This window comes from Grampus griseus, assembly GCF_964374135.1.
Source record: "Grampus griseus genome assembly, chromosome: 13".
NCBI classification, from domain to species: domain Eukaryota; kingdom Metazoa; phylum Chordata; class Mammalia; order Artiodactyla; family Delphinidae; genus Grampus; species Grampus griseus.
In genome coordinates, this window is record NC_139007.1 from 57668969 (window position 1) to 57682300 (window position 13332).

At 37.9% G+C, this 13332-nt stretch overlaps 1 protein-coding gene and 1 pseudogene across 4 annotated transcripts in view; one reads left to right on the forward strand and one right to left on the reverse strand.

Annotated features, from left to right (window-relative positions):
- AKAP7 (A-kinase anchoring protein 7) overlaps nt 1–13332 on the forward strand; it is a gene marked incomplete at its 5' end in the record, with an annotated part of 140323 nt that overhangs the window by 36438 nt on the left and 90553 nt on the right. The window lies entirely within an intron of this gene.
- LOC309831770 (ubiquitin-like domain-containing CTD phosphatase 1) lies at nt 2798–3738 on the reverse strand (annotated as a pseudogene). The gene has a single exon. The product of its transcript is annotated as a ubiquitin-like domain-containing CTD phosphatase 1 (transcript).

Below are 13332 nucleotides of genomic sequence, written 5' to 3' on the forward strand. Positions count from 1 at the left end.
GTGTCAGTAAAACAATTGTTAATGAAACAATTTTTATTTTCATTTCCTCTCATATTGTGCCAGGTCATTTCATGTCATCTCATTTCAGATTCAATAATCCTTGATTCATAACACACTCTCATCATTGCTCCATGCTGGGTTTATTTTTATCTATCTGTTTATCTGTCTTAAAATAATATCATAACCATCTGGGAATCCACCACCCTAAACAAAAGCTAAGACCTTGGTAGTAAACTAACCATGTTGTCCTTTTCATTAATCTATCCTTTGGCCTTCCTTCATTTAAGCTAACCATCATCCTGAGGTCAGGGTTTATTTCCTTGTATTCTTCCCAAGTATATGTATTTTTAATTGGTTTTAATCTTATAAAAAGGATATCATATTGTATGAGATCTTTTGAGACATGCTTTTTAAAAAACTTAATATATTGTCTTTATGCAGTTTTTAGTTGCCCATTCAGAAGTGCACCTCTTTAGGGGTGAGGGAGGCATGAGGATCAGATTTCGTTTCATTGTTGGTTAAGTTTTTCTTTTGTGGAGCAAAGTATGTATAAACAACAAACAAGCAAGCAATTAAACAATAGTCATGAGTCAAGTAGGGTTTAAAATCATTAGTTGGCCAAGGAGAAGGCAACTCTAACAGTTTTGATGGCAAAGCATTTGGGAACCCATGCCTTCAGTTAACAGACTTAATCTGTTCATCCTGAACTGCTCTGGAGAGAATGCTAGATTCAGGTCTTTCCTTTTGTAATATAAATATGTCTGAGCTCAAGAAACATTTCTAATTAGTCATTCGTTCATTGTTCTTTTAAATAATTCAATGGGTGCTTGCAACATTGAGAATTCCATCCATTCTTAGCAATATTCTCACAAAGGCAGTTTCCAGTATTGATGAAAGAGCCATTGTGTGGTGAGGAATGTGAAATCTCACCAGCTTTAGCGTGACTCTGAGCTCAAGGGTGTTGGTTTGTCATTTCAGAAAAGGCCACTGCCCCTGTAATTCCTTTCTAGATGCCAGAGACTGTTTCTTAAAAATGTATATACTTTTCTAAATGTTTAAACAAAACATTACAAGAAATGGAAAATAGAATGGCACTCTGTCTACTCATATAATCACTTCCTTTTAATTTTGTGTGTATATTGTTGTTTTGGATTATGTTTTTTATTTTTTAATTTTTTTTAGCTGCGTCCTGCAGCATGTGGGATCTTAGTTCCCCACCAGGGATCGAACCCGTGCCTCCTGCAGTGGAAGCACGGAGTCCTAACCACTGGACCGCCAGGGAATTCCCTGGATTATAGTTTTTATGCAATTTTATAAGAAATTTAAATATTTGAAAATGTATATGGAAAATTTCAGTGAAGTTTAGTTGAGCCTCAATTTGTGTAGAGTTCAGATAGTCCAGATGTTCAATACATGGAATTTTTGTTAATATTTTACTTCATTAGATTTATTTTTAAAAGAATGCCTCATTGCTTTAGTCCAACAGGATCAGTAAAATAATGTCATTTGTTTTTGTGTCATACTTTATAAACTTTTTCAAATATATTACAAATTTTAGAAGAATATATTCCATTGACCAGGGTAATACATTTCTTAGATCATTGTTATAAACTATGTATATGTGTATGCTTATACAAGAATATTAAACTCTTATTTGTTCAACATAAAGGAGGCAGAGCTAGTTGACTTAATCGAAAGAAGGAAATTTTTTTTTTTTAAGAAAAGGAATTTATTGTTTACATCACTGAAATAGTCTCCCGTAAGAACAATACGTACCGTATTTATTTGAAAGAATCAGATTCCTTTCAGATAGAAAACTGTATAAAGCAATACTGTCAACACAAAACAGTGGTCATATTACACATCTACAGGCATAAGCATTGCAAATAAATTTTTCTTTTTAATCTTATGGCTAGATATTTTCACTGCAACACAGTGTTTGCACTTAGAGAAGACAGAGCTGGAACAGGACAAAAACTTTTTGTTCATGCTTTTTAGGGCTGAACCAGTGATACGTCCCATTTCAAAATGTACTGCCTTTAACTGCTTTTAGGACAGTGGTTTTAGGCAGGAGTGCTTCTACTTGGCTAGCACAAAGAAACACAGTCTTGTTCCTTAGTTTCATTCCTCATTCTCATGTTTTCTGTTTGTCACACTATGACATATCTATCAGAGCAGACATTTTCCAGTTTTGTTTAAAGAACACTGACACACATACACACCAAACTGAGACAGCTCAGAATTTAGAGATGTTAAGTAGTGAAGTAATAAGAGAAATTGTGTTTATGACAAAGGAATAGCTAGTGGGAAGGAATAAGAAAAACTCTCTGGTTTTAAGCATACCAAACTAGGTTTCTTACTAAAAACTTTTCTTATTTTGGTTTTAAAAATAGTATTTTCAGGTTGGGTTTGGGCTTAGATAAAAACACAGTGAGACAAAAACACAAGACATACTTGTTTCCAAAGTCACAAAATGACATTGTTAAGTATACGTTTTTGTCCACTTTTTGTGTGTGTGTGTGTGGAAAAAAACTCAGTACTCTATGCTGGAGAAAATGTTTTTCAGGAGTTACAGTATATTCATACAGGGGGAAAAAGGTTTTCTTTTTTTTTTTTTCGCATATCGCTATGATCTTCAAAAAATATAAAATTAAATTTACAAAAAACTGGAAGACCAAGTATAAGCAGTCTGGTATTTACTGCAATGTCCAGCACTATCATAATGATCTTTAGCATAAAAGTGAAAAGAAATTCATGGATCTCAAGCATCTTCAGTAACTGCCAGTATAGCTTGTAACTACTGTCCTTGCTTCTTTGAGAGATACCTTTCCCAATATTTGTGATTTAGGTCCAAAAAGTCATCTAACTTTGCTATTTCCTTGAGGTACTGGGTTAATTTTAAAAATTCTTTGTCTTTATCTCGATTTAAGTGTGCTTTCATAAAAGGTCTTAGCTTTAGTCCATTCTGTGGGTTCATTAGAAAATTTCTTCCTATGTCATCAAACATGATGGGTTTTTTTGCTGTAAAACTCTGAAAACTTTCCCCATATAACACCAAGAGGCTTTACATCTATTAATCCTCTCCTTGGAGTATACACTGTTATCATAGCAGCACTGTCCAACATGAAGATAATCTTGTAATTTGCATTTGTACTCACTCCCAGCTCTTTCATTTTAGCTTCAATCCACTTCAGATCAGATAACAATGTCATAATCCTCATATGCAGATGTTAGGAATTCATGAAGATATGGCCACATTAATTCTATCCCAGTATCTGCACAAGAGACTATGGTCAAATAATATATAATCAACACCTAGTACCAAAGGTTTTTTCCCTTCCCTGGGAGGATTCAAAATTTCCACTTTGTACTCTTTTACTCTGTGGGAAATTTTCAGTAGGTTTTCCTCCCTATTTTCTGCTTCAACTACTTCATCTTCAATATCAGAGTCGTTAACAACATCATCATTGTCAGGAGGTGGACCTAAGGCATCTTCCAAGCTCTCCTCATGAGTTCCCATCATCATGATTTTAGTATTTGGTTTCAGTTTGAGAGCTCCAAGCTTAACATCATTTTCTGCAGGTTTGCCTTTAACTTTGAGTCCAGGTAACTTCTGACATTTTGGTAACACTCCTGTAAGGGTCTTGAGAAATTGAGATCTAGCACAGTATCATCTTCTGAAAGTGTGGTCACTGAATATTCCTGTCTGCCCCATTTTACAATGATAGGAAGAGCCATCCTTGAAACATATGATGAGGCAGCTTGCATTCAGAAAAAGATACCTGGAGCGCGGCGGAACCGGCAGCAGCCCAGGAAAAATTTTTAAAGAACATAACTTTAATTATTAAAGTGTTGATAAAGAAGTTAAGTTTAAGTATATGTTACGAAATTAAACTAACTTGAAAAATAGTTGAAAATTATAGTTCATGAATAGTCTGATTTACCTAATTTTCATAGAGTTTTTCAATTTTCAAGTTAAAAGAAACAAATTCTTAATATATTTCACAGTTGTTACGAAAAAAGGACTGAATTTTAGATACTAATATTTGAACTCATTATTGAAAATTTACAGGGTAAAGAGTAATTTAGAATTAATGTGTAATATTGAAGAAAATTAGTATGCATTTTGAACTAATAAAGTCTGAATTGATGAGTTAGTAACTGTTATTTTTGGTAGTAACTGTTATTTTTGGTAGATGCCTGTGGGCTGAAGAGACCACGCCCATCTTTTTTTTTCTTTAATAATTTTTATTGGGATATAGTTGATTTACAATGTTGTGTTAGTTTTAGGTGTACAGCAAGATGAATCTGATATACATATACATATATCCACTCTTTTTTAGGTTCGTTTCCCATATAGGCCATTACAGAGTGTTGAGTAGAGTTCCCTGTGCTATACAGTAGGTATTAGTTATCTGTTTTATATATAGTAGTGTGTATGTGTCAATCCTAGTCTTCCAGTTTATCCCTCCCCCACCCCGTAACTGTAAGTTTATTTTCTACATCTGTAACTCTATTTCTGTTTTGTAGATAAGTTCATTTGCAGCCTTTGTAAAGATTAGTTATCTATTTTATATATAGTAGTGTGTATATGTCAATCCCAATCTCCCAATTTATCCCTCCCCACCTCTTTCCCACTTGGTAACAATAAGTTTGTTTTCTAAATCTGTGACTCCATTTCTGTTTTGTAAGTAAGTTCATTTGTACCATTTTTCTAGATTCCACATATAGGTGATATCATATGGTATTTGTCTTTCTCTGTCTGACTTCACTCAGTATGACAATCTCTAGGTCCATGCATGTTGCTGTAAATGGAATTATTTCATCCTTTTTTATGACTGAATAATAATCCATTGTATAAATGTACCACATCTTCTTTTTTTTTTCTTGCGGTACGTGGGCCTCTCACTGTTGTGGCCTCTCCCGTTGCGGAGCACAGGCTCTGGACGCGCAGGCTCAGCGGCTGTGGCTCATGGGCCCAGCCGCTTTGTGGCATGTGGTATCTTCCTGGACTGGAGCACGAACCCGTGTCCCCTGCATCAGCAGGCGGACTCTCAACCACTGTGCCACCAGGGAAGCCCCCACATCTTCTTTATTCATTCCTCTGTTAGTGGACATTTAGGTTGCTTCCGTTTCCTGGCTATTGTACGGAAACACAAAAGACCATGAATAGCCAAAGCAATCTTGAGAAGGAAAAAAGGAGCTGGAGGAATCAGGCTCCCTGACTTCAGACTATGCTACAGAGCTACAGTAATCAAGACAGTATGGTACTGGCACAAAAACAGAAATATAGATCAATGGAACAGGATTGAAAGCCCAGAGATAAACCCACACACATATGGTCACCTTATCTTTGATAAAGGAGGCAAGAATATACAATGGAGAAAAGACAGTCTCTTCAATAAGTGCTGCTGGGAAAACTGGACAGCTACATATAAAAGAATGAAATTAGAACACTCCCTAATACCATACACAAAAATAAACTCAAAATGGATTAGAGACCTAAATGTAAGACTGGACACTATGAAACTCTTAGAGGAAAACATAGGAAGAACACTCTCTGACATAAATCACAGCAAGATCTTTTTCGATCCACCTCCTAGTGTAATGAAAATAGAAACAAAAAGAGACCACGCCCATTTTTGCGCACTGTGTACATGTAGGTTTATGGTGGTAGCCGCTTGAGGGAGCTGGTATACAGCAGCCAAAGACTGTGTCTCAGCTTACTACCTTGACCTTGAGTGATCCTGTTTTTCCAGAATAAAAAGCACCTTCTGCTTTCCAAGCAGTACACAACAGCTCATAGAGCTAAGAAGGTATTGAAAATTAGGCATTTACATGTCATTTCTCCACATTTTACAGTGATGAAATTGCACTGGAAGCTTTTTGCATAGAAATGAATGTGATTTCATTCATTTTTTTGTGTGAAATGTAATTTTGTTAAGAAGTGTATTAGATTGAGAGATTGCTAAAAATTTAGCCTGCTGGGATTATAATAGTCCTTGCAAATCTTTTTTTTTAAATGAGAAAAATGTGCTTGTTTAGCATGATAAAAGATTCCAAGTGCATTTATCTCATAAAAGGAAAAATGAAAGGTTTTCAGGGTGTTCATTTGAACATTACTCTTTCTCTTATTATGACCGTCATGTTCCCCAAAAGATGGAGAGTATATGCCCTGTGTTTCTGCTCCTTGTGGGGATTCTGTTCAGTTGCTGGTATCTTCGGGCCTTTTTCTAAGCTGTTCTGCTCTTGCACTTCTAACCACCACCGGCAGATGGGCATCCCAGCAGCCTGCTGACCCTTCCCCTTAATGGCTGGACTAAGCTGTCTTCAGAGACATCAGCACACCTTAGCCACACATCATTTAGAACTAAGCAAAGACAAGCTTTTCTCCCCAGCCAGAATGTCTGAATCACAGCCCCGCTCCCTAGAGGGCCCTCAGAGCCTCTTGTTGCACGCCCTGCCTCTGTGCAGGCCCTCAGGCACAAATCCTCATACTTCTCCCCTCTCACCTCTCTTTTTACCCTTTCCATTGTCCCGTATAGGGACAAATTGTTTTTCCTTCTACCCTCCTAGATTCTCCCCCAGGGACCCTGTAGACTTAGACTGACAACAGATTAACAAGGGAAAAGCAAAGAGTTTAGTAATGTGTCCAGTACACATCACATGGGTGAAACCTCAATAAAGAGTAACTCACGGGGGTGGCTAGAATGTGGGCTCATATAGCATCTTAACAGAAGAATAATAAATTTGTAGAGAAGTGACAAGACAAAGGAAAAGGGTTTTAAGCTTTCAGGGCGGGCAGACTGGGGGGGGGGCTCTAATGGAGTAAGGTTTGTGTGTATAGGTCCACCTTGGCCATACAAATTCCCCAGGAGAGGGGACTTTTGGCAGTCCTCATTTTTCACAAGTGTCTGCTTTTGGTCAGACAAGGGAAGCTCTGGGAAAGTTTCTTTTTGCATCTATTGATTCTCTTTGTCTCTAGCTCAAAATATGTCTTATGCCCAAGTGGCACATTTTGGGGTAGCATATTCCCTATATCTTTTATTTTACTTGATTTTCAGTCAAACACTTAAATGGATTTACTTTATGCTGCATATTATTCTAATCATCTTACAAATGTTAACCCTTTCAATCTTAACAACTATGTGAGACAGAGATGATTGTCATCACCCCCGTTTTACAGTTGGGAATCTGAGGCAAAAGAGGCTAAATAATTTGTTAGTAAGTGGTAGAGCCAGGACGCAAATCCAGGCAGTCTGGCTCCTTATTCTGTGTTCCTTTTTTTTTTTTTAACATCTTTGTTGGAGTATAATTGCTTTAAAATGGTGTGCTAGTTTCTGCAGTATAAAAAGTGAATCAGCTATACATATACATATATCCCCATATCTCCACCCTCTTGCGTCTCCCTCCCACCCTCCCTATCCCACCCCTCTAGGTGGTCACAAAGCACCGAGCTGATCTCCCTGTGCTATGAGGCTGCTTCCCACTAGCTATCTGTTTTACATTTGGTAGTGTATATATGTCCACGCCACTCTGTCACTTCGTCCCAGCTTACCCTTCTCCCCTTCCCGTGTACTCAGGTCCATTCTCTATGTCTGTGTCTTTTTTCCTGTCCTGCCCCTAAGTTCTTCAGAACCTTTTTTTTTTTTTAAGATTCCATATATATGTGTTAGCATACGGTATTTGTTTTTCTCTTTCTGACTTAATTCACTCTGTATGAGAGACTTGAGGTCCATCCACTTCACTACAAATAACTCAGTTTCGTTCCTCCTTATGGCTGAGCAATATTCCATTGTATATATGTGCCACATCTTCTTTATCCATTCATCTGTCAGTGGAAACTTAGGTTGCTTCCATGTCCTGGCTATTGTAAATAGAGCTGCAATGAACATTGTGGTACAAGACTCTTTGAATTATGGTTTTCTCAGGGTATATGCCCAGTAGTGGGATTGCTGGGTCTTACGGTAGTTCTATTTTTAGTTTCTTGAGCAACCTCCATACTGTTCTCCATAGTAGCTGTATCAATTTACATTCCCACTAACAGTGCAACAGGGTTCCCTTTTCTCCATACCCTCTCCAGCATTTATTGTTTGTAAATTTTTTGATGATGGCCATTCTGACTGGTGTGAGGTGATACCTCATTGTAGTTTTTTTTAAAAATTAATTAATTAATTAATTTTTGGCTGCATTGGGTCTTTATTGCTGCACACGGGCTTTTTCTAGTTGCAGTGAGTGGGGGCTACTCTTCGCTGCGGTGTGCGGGCTTCTCATTGTGGCGGCTTCTCTTATTGCGGAACACGGGCTCCAGGCGTGGCACGCGGGCTTCGGTAGTTGTGGCATGCGGGCTCAGTAGCTGTGGCTCACGGGCTCTAGAGCGCAGGCTCAGTAACTGTGGCTCACGGGCTTAGTTGCTCCACGGCATGTGGGATCTTCCTGGACCAGGGCTTGAACCCATGACCCCTGCATTGGCAGGTGGATTCTTAACCACTGCGCCACCAGGAAATTCCTCATTGTAGTTTTGATTTGCATTTCTCTAATGATCAGTGACGTTGAGCATCCCTTCATGTGTTTGTTGGCAATCTGTAAATCTTCTTTGGAGAAATGTCTATTTAGATCTTCTTCCCATTTTTGGATTGGGTTCTTTGTTTTTTTGATACTGAGCTGCATGAGCTGCCTGTATATTTTGGAGATTAATCCTTTGTCAGCTGCTTCACTTGCAAATATTTTTTCCCATTCTGAGGGTTGTCTTTTTATCTTGTTTATGGTTTCCTTTGCTGTGCAAAAGCTTTGAAGTTTCATGAGGTCCCATTTGTTTATTTTTGTTTCCATTTCTCTAGGAGGTGGGTCTAAAAGGATCTTGCTGTGATTTATGTCATAGAGTGTTCTGCCTATGTTTTCCATTATGAGTTTTATAGTGGGCTTCCCTGGTGGTGCAGTGGTTGAGAGTCTGCCTGCCGATGCAGGGGACACGGGTTCGTGTCCCGGTCCGGGAAGATACCACATGCCACGGAGCAGCTGGGCCCATGAGCCATGGCCGCTGAGCCTGTGCATCCGGAGGCTGTGCTCCACAATGGGAGAGGCCACAACAGTGAGAGGCCTGCATACCGCAAAAAAACAAAAACAAAAAACAACAACAGAAAAGAGTTTTATAGTGTCTGGCCTTACATTGAGGTCTTTAATCCATTTTGAGTTTATTTTTGTGTATGGTGTTAGGGAGTGTTCTAATTTCATTCTTTTATATGTAGCTGTCCAGTTTTCCCAGCACCACTTATTGAAGAGACTGTCTTTTCTCCATTGTATATTCTTGCCTCCTTTAAAAACAGTAAGGTGACCGTATGTTTGTTGGTTTATCTCTGGTCTTTCTATCCTGTTGCATTGATCTATATTTCTGTTTTTGTGCCAGTACCATACTGTCTTGATTACTGTAGCTTCGTAGTATAGTCTGAAGTCAGGGAGCCTGATTCCTCCAGCTCCGTTTTTCTTTCTCAAGTTTGCTTTGGCTATTTGTGGTCCTTTGTGTTTCCATACAAGTTGTGAAATGTTTTTTTCTCGTTCTGTAAAAAATGCCATTGGTAGTTTGATAGGAATTGCATTGAATCTGTAGATTGCTTTGGGTAGTATATTCATTTTCACAGTGTTGATTCTTCCAGTCCAAGAACATGGTATATCTCTCCATCTGTTTGTATCATCTTTAATTTCTTTCATCAGTGTCTTACAGTTTTCTGAATACAGGTCTTTTGTCTCCTTAGGTAGGTTTCTTCCTAGGTATTTTATTCTTTTTATTGCAGAGGTAAATGGGAGTGTTTCCTTAATTTCTCTTTCAGATTTTTCATCATTAGTGTATGCAAGAGATTTCTGTGCATTAATTTTATATCCTGCTATTTTACCAAATTCATTGATTAGCTCTAGTAGTTTTCTGGTAGTATCTTTGGGATTCTCTATGTATAGTATCATGTCATCTGCAAACAGTGACAGTTTTACTTCTTTTCCGATTTGGAATCCTTTTATTTCTTTTTCTTCTCTGATTGCTGTGGCTAAAACTTCCAAAACTATGTTGAATAATAGTGGTGAGAGTGGGCAGCCTTGGCTTGTTCCTGATCTTAGTGGAAATGGTTTCAGTTTTTCACCATTGAGAACGATGTTGGCTGTGGGTTTGTCATATATGGCCTTTATTATGTTGAGGTAAGTTCCCTCTATGCCTACTTTCTGGAAAGTTTTTATCATAAATAGGTGTTGAATTTTGTCGAAAGCTTTTTCTGCATCTATTGAGTTTATCATATGGTTTTTCTCCTTCAATTTGTTAATATGGTTTATCACATTTATTGATTTGCATATACTGAAGAATCCTTGCATTCCTGGGATAAACCCCACTTGATCATGGTGTATGATCCTTTTAATGAGCTGTGGATTCTGTTTGCTAGTATTTTGTTGAGGATTTTTGCATCTATGTTCATCAGTGATATTGGTCTGTAGTTTTCTCTTTTTGAGGCATCTTTGTCTATTTTTGGTATCAGGGTGATGGTGGCCTTGTAGAGTGAGTTTGTGAGTGTTCCTCCCTCTGCTGTGTTTTGGAAGAGTTTGAGAAGGATAAGTGTTAGCTCTTCTCTAAATGTTTGATAGAATTCGCCTGTGAAGCCTGAGTCCTGGGCTTTTGTTTGTTGGAAGATTTTTAATCACAGTTTCAACTTCAGTGCTTGTGAATGGCCTGTTTATATTTTCCATTTCTTCCTGGGTCAGTCTTGGGAGGTTGTGCTTTACTAAGAGTTTGTTCATTTCTTCCAGGTTGTCCATTTTATTGGCATAGAGTTGCTTGTAGTAATCTCTCATGATCCTTTGTATTTCTGCAGTGTCAGTTGTTACTTCTCTTTTTTCATTTCTAATTCTATTGATTTGAGTCTTCTCCCTTTTTTTCTTGATGAGTCTGGCTAAAGGTTTATCAATTTTGTTTATCTTCTCAAAGAGCCAGCTTTTAGTTTTATTGATCTTTGCTATTGTTTCCTTCATTTCTTTTTTTAATTTAACTTATTTATTTTTGGCTGCATGGGGTCTTCGTTGCTGTGTGCAGGATTTCTCTAGTTGCGGTGAGTGGGGTCCACTCCTTGTTGCGGTGCATGGGCTTCTCATGGCAATGGCTTCTCTTGTTGTGGAGCACCGGCTCTAGGCACGTGGGCTCCAGTAGTTGTGGCTCCCAGCCTCAGTAGTTGTTGCTCACAGGCTCGGTAATTATGGCACATGGGCTTAGTTGCTCTGCGGCATGTGGGATCTTCCTGGACCAGGGCTCGAACCCGTGTCCCCTGCATTGGCATGTGGATTCTTAACCACTGCACCACCGGGGAAGTTCCTCCTTCGTTTCTTTTTCATTTATTTCTGATCTTATCTGTATGATTTCTTTCCTTCTGCTAACTTTGGGGTTTTTTTGTTCTTCTTTCTCTAATTGCTTTAGATGTAAGGTTAGGTTGTTTATTTGAGATGTTACTTGTTTCTTGAGGTAGGATTGTATTGCTGTGCAGTTCCTTCTTAGAACTGCTTTTGCTGTATCCCATAGGTTTTGGGTCGTCGTGTTTTCATTGTCATTTGCTTCTAGGTATTTTTTGAATTCCTCTTTGATTTCTTCAGTGATTTGTTGGTTGTTTAGTACTGTAGTTTTTAGCCTCCATGTGTTTGTATTTTTTACAGATTTTTTCCTGTAATTGATGTCTAGTCTCATAGCCTCGTGGTCAGAAAAGTTACTTGATATGGTTTCAGTTTTCTTAAATTAACCAAGGCTTGATTTGTCACCCAAGATATTATCTGTCCTGGAGAAGGTTCCATGAGCACTTGAGAAGAAAGTATATTCTGTTGCTTTTGGATGGAATGTCCTATAAATATCAGTTAAGTCCATCTTGTTTAATATGTCATTTAAAGCTTGTGTTTCCTTATTTATTTTCATTTTGGATGATCTGTCCATTGGTGAAAGTGGGGTCTTAAAGTCCCCTACTATGATTGTGTTACTGTCCATTTCCCCCTTTATGGCTGTTAGCAGTTGCCTTAAGTATTGAGGTGCTCCTGTTTTGGGTGCATAAATATTTACAATTGTTATATCTTTTTCTTGGATTGATCCCTTGATCATTATGTAGTGGCCTTCTTTGTCTCTTGTGATAGTGTTTATTTTAAAGTCTGTTTTGTCACTCCAGCTTTCTTTAGATTTCCATTGGCATGGAATATCTTTTTCCATACCCTCACTTTCAGTCTGTATGTGGCCCTAGGTTTGACGTCGGCCTCCTGTAGACAGCATATATACGGGTCTTGTTTTAGTATCCATTCAACCAGTCTATGTCTTTTGGTTGGAGCATTTAATCCATTTACATTTAAGGTAGTTATTGATATGTGTGTTCCTATTACCATTTTCTTAATTGTTTTGGGTTTGTTATTGTAGGTCTTTTCCTTCTCTTGTGTTTCCTGCCTAGAGAAGTTCCTTTAGGAGTTGTTGTAAAGTTGATTTGGTGGCGCTGAATTCTCTTAGCTTTTGCTTATCTGTAAAGGTTTTAATTTCTCCATTGAATCTGAATGAGATCCTTGCTGAGCAGAGTAATCTTGGTTGTAGGTTTTTCCCTTTCATCACTTTAAATTTGTCCTGCCAGTCCCTTCTGGCTTGCAGAGTTTCTGCTGAAAGATCAGCTGTTAACCTCATGGGGATTCCCTTGTACGTTATTTGTTGCTTTTCCTTTGCTGCTTTTAATATTTTTTCTTTGTATTTAATTTTTGATAGTTGATTAATATGTGTCTTGGCATGTTTCTCCTTGAATTTATCCTGTATGAGACTCTCTGTGCTTCCTGGACTTGATTGACTGTTTCCTTTCCCATATTAGGAAAGGAAACAGTAGTTTTCAACTACAGTCTCTTTCAATATTTTCTCAGTCCCTTTTTTTTCTCTTCTTCTGGGACCCCTATTATTCGAATGTTGGTGCGTTTAATGTTGTCCCCGAGGTCTCTGAAACTGTCGTCAATTCTTCTCATTTTTTTTTCTTTATTCTGCTGTGCAGTGGTTATTTCCACTATTTTATCCTCCAGGTCACTTATCCATTCTTCTACCTCAGTTATTCTCCTATTGATTCCTTCTAGAGAGTTTTAAATTTCATTTATTGTGTTGTTCATCATTGTTTGTTTGCTCTTCTTCTAGGTCCTTGTTAAACGTTTCATGTATTTCCTCCATTCTATTTTTAAGATTTTGGATCATCTTTGCTATCATTACTCTGAATTCTTTTTTAGGTAGACTATTTCCTCTTCATTTGTTTGGTCTGGTGAGATTTACCTTGCTCCTTCATCTGCTGTGTATTTCTCTGTCTTCTC